Below are 20,352 nucleotides of genomic sequence, written 5' to 3'. Positions count from 1 at the left end.
CAAATGTGATCTCCTTTCCCAGTTTCTCCTTCGGAAACCCCCTATCCCATCATCCCCCCCACTCTTCTGTGAGCGTGTTTCTCCATCCTCCTACCCACACCCACCTCGTGGCCCAGGCATAACTCTATGCTGGGCATCAATCCTTCACAGGACCAAGGATTCTCCTCCCATTGATGTCCAACAAGGACATCCTCTGTTACATAAGCAGTTGTTGCCATGGTTCCCACCACGTGTACTCTGGTTGGTGGTTTAGTCCATGAGAGCTCTGGGTTGTCTGGTTGGTTGATATTGTTGTTCTTCCTATGGGATTGCAAACCCCTTCAGCTCCTTTACTCCTTTCTTTAACTCCTCCATTGGGGACCCTGTGCTCAGTTCAATTTGGCTATGAGCATCTGCCTCTGTCTTTGTCAAGGTATGCATTCACTGATGATTGATTATTCGCCAAAAGCTCGGAATACCCGAGATACAAGTCACAGGCCACATGAAGTTCAAGAAGAAGGAAGACCAAAGTGTGTGGCTGCTTCACTCCATCTCAGAAGGGGGAACAGATTACTCAAGGCAAGAACTATTGAGACAAAGTGTGGAGCACAGACTGAAGGATAGGCCATCCAGAGACGGCCGCACCTGGAGATCCATCCCATATACAAACACCCAAACCCAAACACTATTGCGGATGGCAAAACGTGCTTGTCAACATGGATCTCTGAGTTTTCTTACTTACTATTGTTATGTCTCCTTTTTCATTTTAGATTTTGTTAATTTGAATGCTGTCTCTGTGCCTTTAAGTTAGTTTGGCTAAGGGTTTATTTATCTTGTTGATTTTTCTTAATGAACAAGCTCTTGGTTTTGTTGATTCTTTATATTATTTTCTTTCTAACTGCTGATTTTATCCCTGAGTTTGACTATTTCCTGCTGTCTACTCCTCTTGGATGTTTTTTCTGCCTTTTGTTCTACCTTTCACCTGTGCTGATAAGGTGCTACTATAGGATCTCTCCAATTTCTTTATGAAGGCATCTAGTGATATGAATAGTCCTCTTAACACTGCTTTCATTGTGTCCCATATGTTTGTGTATGCTGTGCTTTCATTTTCATTGGATTCCAGAAAGTCTTTAATTTTTTTCTTTGTTTCTTCTCTGTCCAAATTTTCCTTGAACAGATTTGCTCAGTTTCCATGATTATGTGGGTTTTTTGGTTATCGTTGAAGTCCAACCTTAGTCCTTGGTGATTTGATTGAATGCATAGGATTTTTGTAATCTTTTTGATTCTGCTGGGGTTTGTTTTATGTCTGACTATATGGCCAATTTTCGAGAAGGTTTTAGAAGGTGCTCAGAAGAAGATACATTCTTTGCTTTAGTGTGAAATATTCTATAGATATTTGTTAAATTGCTTTTGGTTTGTCACTTTTGTTAATTTCACCATGATTCTGCTTAGTCTCTGTTGCAGTAACCTGTCCATTGGTGAGAGTGGGATGTCAAAGTCTCTCCCTATTCATGTGTGTTTTGAACTTTAATTCAGTTTTATTTTTTATGAATATGAGAGCCCTTTCATTTAGATCATAAATGTTCAGAATTGAGACTCCATTTATTCTTTTTTGAGTATGAAGTATCCTTCCACATCTTTTTTGGTTACTTTTGGTTGAAAGTGTATTTTGTTGGATATTATAATGTCTACCCCAGCTTTTTTCTTGAGCCTATTTTCTTGGAAACTTTCTTTCCAACCTTTATTTTGAGGTAATGTCTCATTTTATTGCTTGGTTTTTGTTTCTTGATGCAGCAGAATGGTGGATCCTGTTTATGTATCTTCTTGTCTGTTAGCCTATGTCTTATTATTGGAGAATTGAATCCATTAATGTTGAGAGATATTAATGACCAATGATTTTTAGTTTTTGTTATTATGTTCTTGGAGGTAGTAGTGTGTGTGTGTGTGTGTGTGTGTGTGTGTGTGTGTGTGTGTGTGTGTGTGTTTCTCTTTTGGAGAGAGTGTTGTAAGGTGATTAATTTCTTGCATGTAATTACTGTCCTTGTGTTGGAGTTTCCTTTCTAGTATCATCAGTAGGCTTGGATTAGTAGAAAAATATTGTTTAAATTTGGGTTTATCATCAAATATCTTGCTTTCTCCATCTATAGTGATTGAGAGTTTTGCTGCGTATAGTAGTCTCTACTGGTATCTATGGTCTCTTGGTGTCTGAATGACATCTGTACAGGACGTTCTAGCTTTTAGGGTCTGTGGAGTTCTACTAGGTCTAACTTTATTTGTTACTAGACCTTTTCCCCTAAAGATTTTAATATTCTTTCTTTTTTCTGAACATTTACAATTTTGATTTTTATGTGGCAGGAGAATTTTCTTTTCTGCTCTAATCTATTTGATGTTCTGTAGGCTTCTTGTACATTTATGGCCCTCACTTTCTCTTAATTAAGAAAGGCTTTCTTCTATTATTTTGTTGATCATATTTTCTGGCCCTTTGAACTGGGAATTTTTACCTTCTTGTATTTCTCTTATTCTTAGGTTTGACCTTTTTATTGTGTCCCAAATTTCCTTGATGACTTAGGTTAGCAACTTTTTACACTTTGTATTTTCTTTGACCAAGGTATCAATATCTTCTATGGTATCTTCTAGAGCTGAGATTCTCTCTTCCATCTCTTGTATTCTGTTGGTGATGTTTGCCTCCGGAATGTCTGTTCTCTTTCCTAGGTTTTCCATTTCCACTGTTGCTTCTGTTTGTTATTTCTTTATTGTTTCTATTTCCATTTGTAATTCTTGAACTGTTGCATTTAGTATTTCCACCAGTTTGCTTACCGTATTTCCTTAAGGGATTTTTTGTTTCCCCTCTAAGTGCTTCTACCTATTTGCCTCTATTTACCTGTAATCCTTTAAGGGAATTATCTATATCCTCCTTACATGTACTACCATCTCCATGAGATGCTACTTTGAATCAGAGTCTTGCCCTTCAGGTGTGTTAGTGTATCCCAGGCTTGTGGTAGGAAAACTGAGTTCTGATATTGCCAAATTATGTTGGTTTATGTTGCTTATGTTCTTGTCCTTAAATTTTGCCATTTTTTAAAATCTCTGGTGTTAACTGGACTAATTGTCTCAGATTGGAGCAGACATCTTCAGAGGCAGGTGGAGCTGTGTGACCTGGGTTAGAGCAGACCTCCTGTTTCCCTGTTTAAGGCAGACATTCTGGGAGAAGGGTGAATGGTTTGGACATGTGGGACATATATACAGGCATATTGATCAGTCATGGGTGCAGATGGACATGCATACTGGAAGGGTGATAGGACTATGGTAGTATGTATTGTTCTGTCAACATTATAGTTTACTATTAGACTGAGAAAATACAGTAATTCTCAAGGTTCAGGGCAAGTGCAAATATTACCCTAGAATTATAGTTCATTGTGATTGTTGAAAAGTATAGCATAATTGTGAAATTTGGATTTTTTTTTATTAACTTGAGTATTTCTTATATACATTTCGAATGTTATTCCCTTTCCCGGTTTCCGGGCAAACATCCCCCTCCCCCCTCCCCTTCCTTATGGGTGTTCCCCTCCCAACCCTCCCCCCATTGCCGCCCTCCCCCCATAGACTAGTTCACTGGGGGTTCAGTCTTAGCAGGACCCAGGGCTTCCCCTTCCACTGGTGCTCTTACTAGGATATTCATTGCTACATATGGGGTCAGAGTCCAGGGTCAGTCCATGTATAGTCTTTAGGTAGTGGCTTAGTCCCTGGAAGCTCTGGTTGCTTGGCATTGTTGTACTTTTGGGGTCTCGAGCCCCTTCAAGCTCTTCCAGTTCTTTCTCTGATTCCTTCAACAGGGGACCTATTCTCAGTTCAGTGGTTTGCTGCTGGCATTCGCCTCTGTATTTGCTGTATTCTGGCTGTGTCTCTCAGGAGCGATCTGAATCCGGCTCCTGTCGGTCTGCACTTCTTTGCTTCATCCATCTTGTCTAATTGGGTGGCTGTATATGTATGGGCCACATGTGGGGCAGGCTCTGAATGGGTGTTCCTTCAGTCTCTGTTTTAATCTTTGCCTCTCCCTTCCCTGCCAAGGGTATTCTTTTTCCTCATTTAAAGAAGGAGTGAAGCATTCACATTTTGATCATCCGTCTTGAGTTTCGTTTGTTCTAGGGATCTAGGGTAATTCAAGCATTTGGGCTAATAGCCACTTATCAATGAGTGCATACCATGTATGTCTTTCTGTGATTGGGTTAGCTCACTCAGGGTGAAATTTGGATTTTTATAGCTTTATTTTCATGACTGATGACTCAAAAGCAAGTTACCATTTTCTGATCTTATAATATGTAACATAGATTTCATAAAGCTGCTACTTTGCAAATATCATACAAATATCTAGATCAGATATGGAAGAATCAGTTAACAAGTTCATATAATTTTTAAAAAATATTTTATTATTTTTCATAATTTATATTAAGGTATTTCAAAATATCCATTCCAACTAACTTATTTTTATAAAAATTGTACTTAAGACAAAATAATTCAATGATTTGTGTATAATGATGGAAAATACCTGTTTTGATTAAATTAAAAGTAGTCTATAGACTACTGGAGGTGTTAAAGTAACTTTCCCTAAATTCTTTCATCTGTATCATAGAATTTATACTCATATTTGCAAACATGTTTTATATATATATATATATATATATATATATATATATATATTGCAGTTAATAAAGGTCCACCTAGAAAATAGTATCCCAGCTATACCACTTCTGGGCATATACCCAAAAGATGCTCCAACATAGAACAAGGAGACATGCTATACTGTGTTCATAGTAGACTTATTTATAATAGCCAGAAGCTGGAAAGAACTCAGATGTCCTTCAACAGAGGAATGGATACAGAAAATATGGTACATGTATACAGTGTAATACTACTCAGATATTAAAAACAATGCCTTCATGAAATTCTTAGAGAAATGGATGAAACTAGAAAACATCACCTTGAGTGAGGTAACTGTGATGTTTGCATATACTTGGCCCAGGGAGTGGCACTATTAGAAGGTGTGGCCTTGTTGGGAGAAGTGTGTCACTGTTGGGGTAGGCTTGGAGACCCTCCTCTTAGATGCCTGAGAATGCTCAGTCTGTTTCTGGCTTTCTTTGGGTGAAGATCTAGAACTTAGCTCCTCCTCCACCAGGTCTCCATAGATTCTGCAATGCTGCCATGCTCCCATCTTGATGATATTGAACTGAACCTCTGAACCTGTAAGCTAGCCCCAATTAAATGCTGTCCTTTATAAAACTTACATTGGTCATGGTGTCTGTTCACAGCAATAAGACCCTAATTAAGACAGTAACTCAGTCACAAAAGAAAACACATGGTATGCACTCACTGATAAGTGGATATTAGCCCAAAAGCTTGGAATATCAAAGATACAATTCATAGACCATATGTAGCTCAAGAAGAAGGAAGACCAAATTGTGGGCATTTCAGTCCTTCTTATAAGGGGAACAAAATACTTACAGGAGGAAATACAGGGACTAAGAGTAGAGTAGAGACTGAAGAAAAGAACATCCAGACACTACCCCACCTGGGGATCTATCCCATATAGTCACCAAACTCAGACTCTATTGTAAAGGAAAAACAGTGCTTGCTGACAGGAGCTTTGTATAGATGTCTCCAGAAAGGCTCTGCCAGAGCCTTACTGATACAGATGAGGAGATACATAATCTGCACTCAGAAGTGTAACGTCTATGTGAATGAACAGTGAAACATCTCATCAGAATCCAGTATCATAGAGATTTTGGATGTGGCTCCTTAATTGGAAAGAGTCAGCATTTGAAATTAGTCTTTCAAGAAGGAAAAGAAACCCAGTACTTGCAAGCCCGGTGTCCAAAGGCATGCCTCTGACAAAAGCTAAAGCCTGTTGAAAGCATTGTAAAGAATGCATAGTGATAAAAGAAAAATTTCCAAAGTTTCAAAACATTATTCTTTTGTGTCTGATATACATTGTTTACACATTCTATCCTTTTATGTTTCACTCTCTTCTCTTTGTGTTGCTCCAACTCTGTCCTCCCCCTATTCCCTTCTCTCCCGCTCTATCATTTTAAAACCTTTTTAATTAGAAATTTCCCTTCTGAAGCCAAAGTGCATACAGGCAACTTGTAGATCTATAATAATGTTAGGAGAGGAACCAATTTAGAATTCTCAAGGGGACTGACATTTTGAAGATATAGTAATAATTGTGTCAAGTAATGAACTGTATTCTCTCTCTGTAAAACCTATGTGGTAAGGTTTTAACTCATAGTGGCACAGAATGTAGCTTAAGATAAAAATGAGTTTATGGAAGCAAATAGTTAAGATGAGGTCATTAGGACAGACTCTACTCTTAAGTGGCTGGTGTCTTTATGATGGAGAAAATTCATAGGACCTGAAATCTAGCTTTAAGGGTGCTAACGCCTTTTTCTGGCCTCTGATGGCACCTGCACATTTATGTGCATAGTTATCAACACCCCCGTAACACACACACACACACACACACACACACACACACACACACACACACTTGAAAATAAAACTGATAAAATAAACAATTTTAGTGTGATAATTTTAAGACATACATGAGTTTTTGCTTGCATATAAGTACATGTATATTCATACATTTACATATTGGTATATATATGTATATATATATACACATTTATCTATCATCTATCTATCTATCTATCTATCTATCTATCTATCTAATTCCTATTCATATAAAATAAAAATACCAGTTTTGGAAAACAGGTCTTTGAATAAAGATTCTTCAAATGTCAATACAGAGACCTTGAATTTATCACACTGAGTCATAAAACTATTTTTGTGTTTTTCTTACTTTTGCAATGGCTAAACACCCTGGAACACATACCTAAATAATATTATACTAAGAAGCATGTATGGTAAGACAAAATAATGTTACGTAGAAGTAATAACTAAATACAAAAATTATATCTTTCCAAAAATTCATTTATACTGATATTTTAACACTAGGGTGTTAAATTGAAATATATTTTTCTTCAATTTTCTAAGTCAAATTTCAGTTTACTTTTTAAGTTTACCTTTTACAAACTTTGGTATAAGCATAAGAAATTGTACCTTCATTTGACTTTATAATAGATTCTGTAAAAAAATCAGGGTGGTAAAATTTTTAACAAGTAATAAATAAAATAAATATACATTTTGATCACTGTCTTTGTTAAGGTTTCTATAGCTGTGATTATACATCATGACCAATAAAACCTTGGGGAAGGAAGGATTTATTTGGTTTATATTTAAGATTATTGTTCATCATAAATGATTTCAAGATAGAAACTCAAACAAAGCAGAAACCTGAAGACAGGGGCTAATGCAGAGACCATGGGATGTTGCTTGCTGGATGACTTCAGTGGCTTTCATGGCCTGCTTTGCTAGTATCCCAGCAGCCCAGGGATGATACCACTTGTAATGAACTGTGCCTTCTTCCATCAATCACTAGTTAAGAAAATGCTCTACAGCCTGGCCAGTACCCTTTATTAAGGAGACATTTCCCAGTTGATCTTTCCTTCTCTCCAGTGACTCTGACATATATATCAAATTGACATAAAGATAGCCAGGAAAATGAACCCCTTGTCACCTTGGCACACAAAAACATCACTATTATGATGCAAATTTCTCTATCATATTCCTCCTCAAGATCTCACACAAACAGGAATATAGGAATATAAAATACTTTAAATTTTAAAAGTCCCAATCCTAAAGAATCTAAAAACCTAAAATTTCAGGCTATTTAAATTAGCTAGTTTCATTTAAAAATCCAAAGTCTTTTATAATTGAAAGACTCTCATCTGTGGGCCCCTATCAAATCATATATATATATATATATATATAATATATATATATATTATATTATATATAATTATATATATAATCTTAATTATATATATAATCTTCAAGGAGGAAGAAGCAAGGCATAGTCACACTATGTACCAAGCCAAATTCAACTTCAAAAGCATAAATATTTTATTGTCTATTTATTTGGAATCCATTTACCTTCCTTTTCACTCTTACAAAGGGCTTGGGTCACTTCTCTAGTTCTACCCTCTACACAAACTTAGTCTTTTAGGATCTGGCATGCTTTGCTCCATCACTGCCGTTGCTAATGGTGGTGGTGGTTATCCCATGGCACTGACATGTCCAAAGTGATGGGGTTCCTTGCTTCATTAGCTTTTGGGCTAATATCCATTTTTCAGTGAGTGCATACCATGTGTGTTCTATGAGATTAGGCTACCTCATTCAGGATGATATTTACTAGCTCCATCCATTTGCCTAAGAATTTTATGAAATCATTGTTTTTAATGGCTGAGTAATACTCCATTGTATAAATATACCACAATTTTGTATCCATTCACTTGTTGAGGGACATTAGGGTTCTTTGGCTATTAGAAATAAAGCTGCTATGAACATAGTGGAACATGTGTCCTTGTTGTATGTTGGAGCATCTTTTGGGTATATATTCCCAGGAGTGGTATAGCTGTATCCTCAAGTAGTGGAATGTCCAATTTTCTGAGGAGCCACCAGACTGATTTCCAGAGTGATTGAATCAGTACCAGCTTGTACTCCCACCAAGAGTGGAGGAGTGTTCCTCTTTCTCCTCATCCTGGCCAGCATCTGCTGTCACCTGAGGTTTGGTCTTAGCCATTCTGACTGGTGTGAGGTGGAATCTCAGGGTTGTCTTGATTTACATTTCCCTACGACTAAGGATGTAGAACATTTCTTTAGGTGCTTTAGATATTATATTTAGCCATTAGATATTCCTTAGTTGATAATCTTTTGTTTAGCTCTGCATCCCATTTTTAATAGAATTATTAGGTTCTCTGGAGTCTAACTTCTTGAGTTTTCTATATATTGGCTATTAGCCCTCTGTGGGATTGGTAAAGATCTTTTCCTAATTTGTTGGTTGTGATTTTGTCCTATTGACAGTGTCCTTTGCCTTGCAGAATCTTTGCAATTTTATGAGGTCCCATTTATCCATTCTTTCTCTTAGAGCTTAAGTCATTAATGTTTTCTGTTCAGGAAATTTTCCCCGATGCCTAAGTGTTCAAAGGTTTTACCCATCTTCTCTTTTATTATTTTCAGTGTATCTGGTTATGTATGGAGGTCCTTGGTCCACTTGAACTTGAACTTTGTGCAAGGTGATAAGAATGGATGGATTTGCTTCTATACTGAAACTTCACAATCTAGACCTCTATCATTTGCACTGGTCTCAACATTTTTATCTTCCAAGCTGCTACAGAACCTCCCACTATGTTCTTCTAAATGTTGACCTCCAGTTGAACCAACACCATTTGTTGAAAATGTTGTCTTTTTCCCACTGGATCATTTTAGTTCCTTTGTCAAAGATTAAGTGACCTGAAGGTTTTATTTTATTTGTTCCAGTCTCTTGTCTATCAAGCTGAACACCAGTCCTAGAAAACAAGAACAACAGATTCTCAACTCAAAAAAGCAAATGGCTGTGATTGAGTCTAAACTTCTACAATGAAACTTCACAAGCCAGACCTTCATCATTTGCACTGCTCTCAACATTTTTATCTCCCAAGCTCCTATTGAACCTCCCACTAAGCTCTCAACACTCAATGACTTGTGTAGTCCAAAGTTACAAAGTTCCAAAATACTTCAACAATTCTGCCTTAAACATAGACAGGTCTGTCAAAGCAATACACCACTTTCCTGTTACCAACTTGACTGCCTTAGGGTTGTTATTGCTGTTATAAAATACCATGACCAAAAGCAAGTTAGGGAGAAAAGGGATTATTTCATTCACAGTGACATGTAATAGCTTATCCTCAAAGGCAGAGATGTATTTCCTGCTACACAGTGAGGGTAAGAACTAAAGCAAGCCATTAAAGTGCCCCTCCGTGGTTTGTGTACACATTCCTTGCCTCTGGATTTCTGCTCTGCTAATGAATATTAGAAAAACACAACATAAATTAAAAATAGTTAATATTTGAGAATTATTCCAATATATGCATATTAATTTGTTATTACAAAAATACCTGTTGCTGGCTGATAACATTTTGTTAAGAGCTTTCCTGTATATCTACTAGAAGAAATGTAAATTAAGACAATTTTCATTTCTCAGTACAGTGTATATTTTCACATATTTGGCATAATTTTATTGAAAATTTCTCCAGAATTTCCTAGAAAATATTGAAATGAAAAACATTTATTTATACTTCTTATACAGAATATGAAAATAATGTAAAGTTTTGTCTATTGTAAAATAATATTTGCATTATATTAAATAAATAGGCATGTTATAAATTGATTTCATCGGACTTATCAAATACTTCTCAAGCCCATGAGTTACAAAATCACAAATTCTGCATGCCCATTAAATCTTAATTCAGACATTGTTTTAGTGGAAACTGTCCTTCAGAAAATATTTATGAGAAACTCAAGGTTATGGTCTAGTCTTCATCTCCTTCATGCCTATAAATAGTGATAGTAAGAATGTAACTTACCAATAGGAATAGTTATTTTTGTATTATTAAGCTGTTTTATGATTATTTAACATTTATTACTTTACTTATTTTGACAATTTTAAGCTGATTAGATGTTTGTTAGAGTTAGGTGCATTGAAACATTTTATTGTTGTATGCATTTTTGTCATGAAACTTAGTAAATTAGTATAAATATTTGTCATCCACTAGACTGTCATCTGTTGTGCTACTTTTGTTTTAACATTCTGTTGGTTGACCTGACGTTAATGAGGCAGTAAAGGACAGTCACAGTGTGACAGTCATTTGGTTCCATCAGGATCATTTTGGAAGAGATCTGCCTTATTATAAGGAAAAAACTTAATATGACAGTAATGAGAACTAATCATGTTAGATTTCGCAGCCTACTGAAGCTTAACATTTAACTTTTTTTGTCACAAGGATTGCTGAAAACAGGCATACAGTCATGAGTTCCATATAGGATTTTTAATTGAAAATTAAGGAAATGTTTCTATTATATTATGTTTCTTAAATAAATTTATCTATTTAATAATAATGCAAAAATGTTTCCATGTTTAATAATGACATATTTTGATTGTCTATGGTAAAAGAGTCTCCTCTATTTATATGTTTTTTTAATTTAAAATGTCATGTGTTAGATTTATACTAAATTATCCTTGTGAATATTATTCTTATTTTATGGATAAGATAAAGCTGTAATGTGGGACAAGTTAAATAATATAATTTGAGATACACATGGCAAAAGATAAAACGAAATTTGATTCATGGCTGAAATGTAATTCTTGATGTATTATTTTATTGATTCATTAACTTGGATTCAACCCATATCTATTATTTGTTAGTAAACACATGGCATATATTCACTGTTAGGCTTCCATAGAGAGGCAAACCCATGATATGTACTAGGTATTAGGCTTTAATAGGAAGGGAGAAATTCATAACAATTATTCCTTTGTTAAGAAGTTAATACATTAGAAAGGAAAATGCAGAAGGAAACTATTTTATTAAATATTTGTTTCCTATAAACATTAAAATTTTAGAAGCCAAGTGATGATATATGGATAAAATAAACAGGAGACCATTTCAAATAACCTGGGTAAGGATGGCTTCTTGAAGATGTTGTAAGTAAAAGTCACAAAAGGACCCAGCCACACGGGAGGAAAAGAATAGTGTGGGCCAATTGAACAGCATGTGCTGGAATCTTCTTAGGAAAACAAAATAGTTCTGTGAACATGTAAAACAGTTATATGACTAATTGCTGTCCATCTGTCTTCTGAAGGGTCTCCAACCTGTATGCAGGTGACAGATGTGAACAATACCCATGTGTTGATTGAGTTAGTAGTTCATAGTTATTTGAAAGTATTTTATTCATTCCAACAGCTTTGAAGGTTTCAAAATAAAAGTGCTAAATGGCCATTCCTTCAGTCTCTGCTCCAAACTTTGCCTCCATATCCCCTCCTATGAATATTTTTGTTCCCCCTTTTAAGAAGGAGTGAAGCATATGCACTTTGGTCGGACTGACCCATAGCTCCAGCTGCTTATGTAGCAAAGGATGGCTTGTTGGGCACCATTGGGAGGAGAAGCCTTTGGTCCTGCCAAGGCTGGGACCCATAGTGTAGGAGAATATCAGAGGGTGGGAAGGGGGTGGTTGAGGAGAGGAACACCCTTGTAGCAGAAGGAGGAGAGGGATGGGATAGGGGGCTTATGTCTGGGAAACCAGGACAGGAAATAACATTTGAAATGTAAATTTAAAAAAATCCAATAAAAAAAATAAAGTAAAAGTTCACGTTCTGGCCTTCAGAATTTTTCAGCTATGCGCTATATTTTGCCCTTGATGGTATGAAATCATACAGATACCAGAAAGAATTTAACTTGTCCACAGCCTGATATTAGCCATTTTTCCTCAGCAGGAAATTATTCTGAAGCACTGATGGTTTTAGGGCACTTGAGACTATTTATTATTATTTAGCCAGATATCTGAAAAGCTCGAGTGCTCAGAATATGACTATGGAGGAGAATGGGCCAAACATTCCAGGTCTATAACTTTTCTACTGTCTTATTCCAGTATTACATGCCAACTGGAAGCTATCCAGCTTCCTTCCCTCAGCATTCAGTTTAATCCAAGCCTGATTGACAGCCTATGACTAGAAATAGCAGTATCTATGAGGGTGCACACAAGAGTGTGGCATTTCAGTTGACTCAGGCAAACTGTTCCCTGAAATTAGATATTTGGATAACTAGACTTTCTCTCCATGGGTACCTGTGATGTAGAATTATGTAGTTTTACAAACTCTACAAATCCCTCTGGCTTTACAAGAGAGTCCTTAGCTAGTTTCACAGGAGTGAAAGGTTTAGAAAGCTGATCCAATTTGCTTTCTGGGTTTGAGAGGGTAAGATTCTATTACCTTGCAAAATAATCACAATCCAAATATTTCCCTTCAGTGATTTCAGTTCTCATTGTGGATGGTCAGTTACCCATCAATTTCTGTTGCAAATTATTTTTGAGAATTAAAACGTGACTTTATTATTTTAGCTCAAAGAACTGGCTAAGGCTGACGATTACTGTTTCCTCCCCATAATATGTAGAATGCCTTTTAGTGTGATGAATACTGGACAATAACGACATGAACAGTAGACAATAGTAACAAAACTTCCAGCATTGTAGCACTTGGATTTCTCCAATTTAAGACTCAAGTACGTGATATCTTCACCAATAGACACTTACTCGGAGGTCCTTGAAAGTAACCAATAGCACAGATGATATTCTGTAAAGATCAACAGAAGTCTATGAGTTCCAACTGAATACAACCCAAAAATATATTACTGATAGATAGTACTGGGGACTTTATTTGGTGGCATAATGTGCTGAGTTGTGGTACTATTTCCCATTTATTATTATTTATTATTATTTATTATTATTATTTCCCAAAGGGTAACTCTGTTTAAAGACCATTTATATATGTGTGCATGAAAAAGTTTCTAAAGGAGAAGATTTCCAGAAGGCTTTTGTTTAAAGACCGTTAATAGATATGGTCACTGGCACTGGGATCCACAACCCTGAATTACAATCATTTGTAATTTTCTGTAGCTCTCTCCATCTAATTCAAACAGATGTTTCCTTGATGAGGAAAGAAGAGTATATTTGCCTATGAGTATAAGAATGAATGTTTATAGATCTATTATTAGGGATTGTTCTATGTTTAGTAAATTCATGATCCAGGGGAGATCATATCAATTGGCTATCTAGTATCAAATGGTCAGTCCTGCAAGAAACCTTACACATAAGTAACATTGTGCAGACTTAGTAAGATATATTTCATTATGCAGGAACAAGGGGGAATAGAATGTCAACGAGGGTGCAGAGGGTACCTGAAAGAGAATGGGGGACAAGAGACGCAAAGAAGGACACCAAGACAAGAGTCTGATCATGGCGACAATTTTATTTTTTTCTCAAGGCTGAATTTAGACCATAACAGGGATAACAGAGGGAGGGGGGAAGTGTGAAACATATACACAGGCCAAGGACACAGTACTCCTGTGGTCAGTTCATCTCCACAGGATGTTGGCTTTTCAGAAAGGTTACAGGTCATCACATTGGGCATCATGATGTCAGATATATTTCTCAGCAAGGTCACAACTTTGTCATATCATTATTCATCTTGACCACCAGATTTGTATTAGTCTTCTGCAGCTGGCTGGGGATTTTCCATGAACCCAGTCCTACTTAACTCTAACCATAATATTAACATCAATATTGGAGGGCTTCAAGGGCATCGCTCCCAACAACAGAGGAATATTGCAATTATATTATAATCTCTGATATGAGGATTTATATTATGATACCTCTTTTTTATAATTTTCTTGGATATTTTATGGAATTGCATTTTCAATGTTATCCTCTTTCCCACCTCTCCCATTTTCCCTCCCTCCTCCCCCTGCTTCTATGAGGATGCTCCCACTCCCACCTACCCACTCCCACCTCAACACCTTGGCATTCCTCTACATTGGGGAAATGAGCCTTCACAAGACCAAGGGATTTTCTTCCTATTGATGCCAGACAATGCCTCCTCTGCTACATATGCAGCTAGAGCCATGATTCCCTCCATGTGTACTCTTTGGTTGGTGGTTTAGACCCTGGGAACTCTGGTGGGGTCTGATTGGTTGATATTTTTGTTCCTCTTATGGGGTTGCAAACCCTTTCAGCTCCTTCAGTCTTTTCTCTAACTCCTCCGTTGTGGTCCTTTTGTTCAGACCAATGTTTAGCTGCAAGCATCTTCATATGTATCAGTAAGGCTCTGGCAGAGCCTCTCAGGAGACACTCATCTAGGGCTCCTGTCAGCAAGCACTTCTTGGCATCAGCAATAGTGATTGGGTTTGGTGGCTGCATATGGGCTGGATCCCCTTTTTATTAATTCATTATTTTATTTATTTACACCAGGAATACATATTAGACTAACATATTAGACTTTCTCAATGAAGAGAGTGTGTGTTTTGAACTGACCAGTATCGGGAAATGATGAAAGGAAACAGTACAGGTACATCAGGTCAGCCTCACAATCCATAATTTTGCTGATATTGTTGGTCATCATGATGTCGTTTCAGTTGGACAATATAAGATAAACCTTTGAGATTGGCGCTAGAGAGCTAGCTTATCCACACTAGTTGCTTGCCCTAGTCTACACTCCATTGCTTTGATAAATATCATGATTAAAGTAACTTGGAGAAGAAAAATTTCATTTCATCTTATAGACTGTATATTGATCATTGTGATGGAAAGTGAGAGAAGGAACAGAACTTCAGAGGCATGAACTGCAGTAAAGGGTGTAGAAGAATATTACTTTATTGGCTTGCTCAACCTTCGTTTCAGTAAAACCAAGGACCACCAGCCTAGGGTTGACTGTGGGTTGGATCCTGCTACATCAAGAATGAATCAAGGAAAGGTCTCCAAAATCACTGATAGCCCAATTTGCTGTAACAAACTTCAGTTCCTCTGAAGTTGAAAAACAAACAAGCAAACAAATAAAGATCAAAACAAACAAACAAACCAGTCAGGAAAATCATATTTACAAAAGGCCCTGGATTGGTTTTCAGGACTCCACGTGGAACAGTACAACCATCTGTGACCCCAGGTCTAGGAAACATGACATGGTTTTCTTGCCTCATTAAGCAGCAGCACACACAGAATTTAGAAACAATTAAAAACTGAAAAGAACCCTTGTTTCTGATCTGATATGCCACTTGAAACGACGGTGACATCTCCAAAACCATTATAATACCAATTAGACTCCAGCTCATGATACAACTAGTTCCCTTGAACACAGAGTACGAAATAAGGATGTTCTAACTGCTATCCGAGGACAGTGAGGGAAGAATGTGGAAGCCAAAAATGAGTCTCATCAGAAGGTAGTCATCTCATCGTGGCTCCTAGACCTCGAATTTGTTTCCATAAAATGTCAGAAAATAAGTTTCTGTGTTTTAACCTCTCATCTCTGGTGTTTTGTGATATCAATCTAGGATGAGCAAATTATATGAGTTCATCTTCTTTTTCTGGAGGCTTCATAATCAGCTAATGGTTCCAGCCAATAATTGTGAAATCATACAAATTGCTGTATTTGTTAGAAGGGCATCCTGTCAGCTTTTCATGTTGACTGAATAGAAAACATAAGAGCCAATAAACAGAATGGGCATTGTGTGTAGCTCAGGTTGTAAGGACTCATACAGTAAAGGGGTCAAGTAACTATATTTATGTAACAGGCAAACAGGACAATAATTGAGCACTATGTGGTCTGTTGATTCTGGAAATTATAATCAGCTTTGATGGTCTATTTCCCAGTAGCTATTGCTCCTGTTCTTGTAAGGTTAAAAGAGTAGAGCCTCAAAGCAATTCAGAAATCAGAATGCTTTGCAGCCAACTTTATTTTATTTTTCTTTAACAAAGAAGTCAATATTTTGCTGAAAAAAATTGAATCAAGGTGGTAGATAAAGTTATTCTCAATGAATATTCCTACAAAGAAAAAGGTCTACGGATTATTTTGTACCCAAGTGGCAGAATATTAAAAACAAATTAACATTGGTAGCCAGGTAATTACTAAAATGTAAATGGGTATGGAATTGTTAGCAAATATGCAACGTTGCCTATTTAAGTTGTTTTTGTTTCAAAGAGTGCCAAAAAGGAAACTCTCTGTAGTGAACCTGGGTAAATCCGCTTTGCAACACTGTTGTGTCATGCTCTTTGGAAGTTTAAATGACCCTGAGGTCCTTTTATTTGTGAATATATATTAGGACCAATTGAGTTAGAAATACCGGTCAGAGGTAAAAGAGTTTTCATAAATAAGTACATTACATTTCAATTAGTAAGCAGCTGAGCCTGTTACAACTCTTCACATTGTAAGAGGTTTCTATGTTTGAGCTTTACCTCATAATAGTTAAGTTTTTATTATAAAAAAATATTTGTCTTTTTAAAAGTAAAAATGTTCTTTTGAAAAATTTACATTGTATTTCCTTATATAAGTACATAATTTTAATGGACCTTATAATCAAACATGAAGTATTCATAAAAATATTATAATGATTTACCTAAACATGCAGCAATACAGAACTCATACAAAGAGTCTATAGAAGTTATGTCATGATGGACTAGAAATTGAACTTGCTTTTTAAAAATGCTCATTCTTTTAAATGAGTTAAAATTGAAAAAACTTAATCTGCATCTTTGAAATAAGACCAAATGATCGTTACAATAATCACCATAGAAATACAGAGTCAATTAAAGATAGAAGTCCAAAAGTTTAAAAAAGAAAATATTTCTTATGAATTCTGACGTATGTATGTTGTCCTTTGATATCCTCTAAGTAAACATTTGAAGGGTGACACACATGGTTTTACAAAATATTGGAAGTAATGTTCTCCATTTTTTAATTAATGAAAGTATTGAGACTTATATTTTATATTGAATCATCATAGAATATATTAAAAACTGTTGAAAGATATTACAATGTAATAGACATAAAAAGAAAAATCACAAAAGGTTAAGAATTGTTTATCTGCCAGTCTGTTGACAATCTGTCTGAGATGTCTGAAATATTTGGAATTTTTCACTTAGTATGTGCAGGAAAGAAATAGAAAATGCCAAAGAGACAAATGGAAAAAGCCACAGAGCAGAACATCTACAGAAAGAGAAAGCAGGGTGCGATGAATAAATTTTTATTGCACAGTATGTAAAGGAACATTTGCCTCAGAACTTCTGGTGATGAAAGGCTTTATTGTTACCTATGTCAGTTTTTTTTCAAATATGAAATATAATTGGCTTTATACTATACCCATTCTATAACCACAATGTCGATATCAGCATGCTGAACACTATGTTAATGTATCCATAGAGGCAGAGTTTGATGATATCAGAAGCAGATGAATACATTTCCTTTGTCGAAGGGTCATCATCTACTGACCAAGGAAGAAAAGTGGATTAACTATATTCACAATTCTGAAACAGTTACTGATTTAATGCCCTACAACACATTGTGGTTTTGACCACATAAATATGAATAGGTATTTGGAGTCAGGGTAGAAAACATGCTAACAGCTGTGGTTTTATTTCTTCTTCTACTGACTCTTGTTTGGCTAATCTCTAGCGAAAATGGCGTGAACTGAAGCTGAGTTTGAAGGAGAAATCCAGCACCAGAGCCTGCAATCTGAGGAGGATCTCCATTCAGACTCACCTGATAACAGCTTGATTCAGTCCTAGAACACAGGGAAGACATACTACTTTCTACTTGTGAATCTTTTTTTGGCTAAATAAATCTTTAATATTCCTAATTGGAGATGTACAGAAATTGCACCGCCACATGGAATTTTCGAATACCAACAGCTTCTCTGTATGTTATTACATGGTTAGAAGTCTAGGTTGGAGGGAGGGGCTCTGGCTGACTCTGACCTTTGCATTCTTTTCAAGTACTTAGACAAGAAGGAGCCGGGTAAATGAGTAGCCGTGTGGCTGAGTATATAACAAAAATGGGCTGGTTCCCGGGACAGTCTGGCTCCCAGATATACGGGTATGAGAAAATAGCGTCCCTCCCTCGGGTAGGTACAGGGGTGTAAGTGGAGCTCTGACTCTGCTCTCCACACCATTCCTGGGCAGTCAGAGGTCTTCGCTCAAAGTAATTTTGGCAGATTCCTTCACCCTAACATACAATTTGAATAAAAAGGACAAGAGAGGGGCTGCTCTCTCCAGCAGAGCCTCGGTGTCAGTGGCCAGTGTCTTTCCATAGCAGGGCCCTGGCAACTCCAGCCCTTGGTGTAGGCAGAGCTCAGCTCCAACACTGTGGGGTGGAGGATGCTTTACTAGTCCAATTGGTGCATATGCCCCCATCAACCTCCTACCCCAACAGTGTGCTTGAAAGCCAACGAATTAATGCCCCAGGGAGGAAAAAGACAGACACCTAAACCTCAAAGCTCTTCACTTAGCTCAGCACCGTTCTCTAAGCTATATGAACCATGAGAGCAGTGTCCTGGCCAGCCCTCGCACATTCCTTGGGTGACATCGTTCCATTACAGTCAAACACCAAGAACATTTACGAAAGTCGACAGACTTGCAATTAAAATAAAAATCTGTGGAGAGTCTGTACACTTTTACAGTTTTTGCACCAGGTAATAAGGTTCTTGGCCTGAGAGCTAACAACCCCTCCAGAGGGGCCATTGCATCTGGCCTTGCCCTCTCCTGTCTAGGTCTGGAGAACTCCCTACATTGTTCACACAGAGATCACTTGAGGAGGCATGGGCAAGAGTATGGGTGGGGAGGAAAACAGGGCTCTCTGGGCAGTGGAAAGGCAAGACCCAGACTAGGCCAGGCCCTGCCCAAGAGGCCACCCCTACTGAAATGCTACAAGCACTGGAGTATGGACAGGAGTGGGGCTGGGAGAGGCAATGGCAGAACTTCAGCCCCACCTCCTTCCTTTCTGAGGTCTCTGACCCTTGATGGCCACGCCCTCTCCAAGCATTGGCACACGCAGCCTAACTGGGTTGTAGGTTATAGCTAAAAGTCTAAGGCATCTACCCTTTCCCCTCACCATTCCATGGACTGAGGATGGGATGCCGCAAGCTAGGCCACACCTACATGACTTCCACCCTTTGTAGTGAGAACTCTAGGAGAGTTGAGGGTGCCTTGCCTAGCCCCATTCTGCTGTCTGTGCAAAGGCCCTAACTTCTGCCCTAAGCATCTCAAAACCAGGGTTTGGAATCTAGAGTGTGGGAACAGGTGAGGACCAAAGAGCGAGACCCAAGCTCCTGCCCATTGTTCCACAAAGGGAGAGGAGCTGATATGCCACAGAACAGCCAATTGCTGAGGGAAACCAGCGCCTGCTGTGGGGTGTGGTCCTCCCTGCCTGCAGTGCCTGGGTCCTTGACTGGGGCTGGGAGGGTGAGGAGAGGCAACTGCACACAGGGCACCTAGTGCAGGCTGCTGCTGTCTTGGAGAGGGAGCAAGTCTAACATCCTCCAGGGTTGCTAGTTCCCATTCAGTGCGCATGCTCCTGTGTTCCAGCAAGCGAGCAAGCTTTGCTTTTGTTTCTAATGTATACTGTGAAAGAAAACAAAAAAAAAAAAAAAATCGCAATTAGCCACCTTCTCGGGGCCTGTAGTCTTTAGAATTTTTCTTTTAAACTATCAGAGAAAAAAGATCACCTTTGCAGGGGGAGCACCAGCTGGCCTCTCTCCCCAGGGCCACTGCGCACGGACACACTGGGACCCTGGAGAAGACAGCAGCAGTATTGGACCAACAGATGGCCAACGCAGTTATAAAGAATTAATAGTGGAGGCATGGGTATTTTTTTGGGAGAAAGAAGACGTGCTTGGATGCTTGTTC

The 20,352-nt window shown here is 37.6% G+C and overlaps 1 long non-coding RNA gene across 1 annotated transcript; it reads left to right on the top strand.

Moving 5' to 3' along the window:
- Positions 1-230: 230 nt before the first annotated feature.
- On the top strand, positions 231-18,308 carry LOC120093573 (uncharacterized). Its single transcript, XR_005486905.2, has 2 exons — positions 231-412; positions 18,125-18,308. It is a non-coding gene; the product is annotated as an uncharacterized LOC120093573 (long non-coding RNA).
- The last annotated feature ends 2,044 nt before the right edge of the window (positions 18,309-20,352 follow it).

This window comes from Rattus norvegicus, chromosome 7, assembly GCF_036323735.1.
Source record: "Rattus norvegicus strain BN/NHsdMcwi chromosome 7, GRCr8, whole genome shotgun sequence".
Taxonomy (NCBI): Eukaryota; Metazoa; Chordata; class Mammalia; order Rodentia; family Muridae; genus Rattus; species Rattus norvegicus.
Note: the sequence above shows the minus strand (reverse complement) of the source record. Positions and strands in the feature narration are given on the sequence as shown.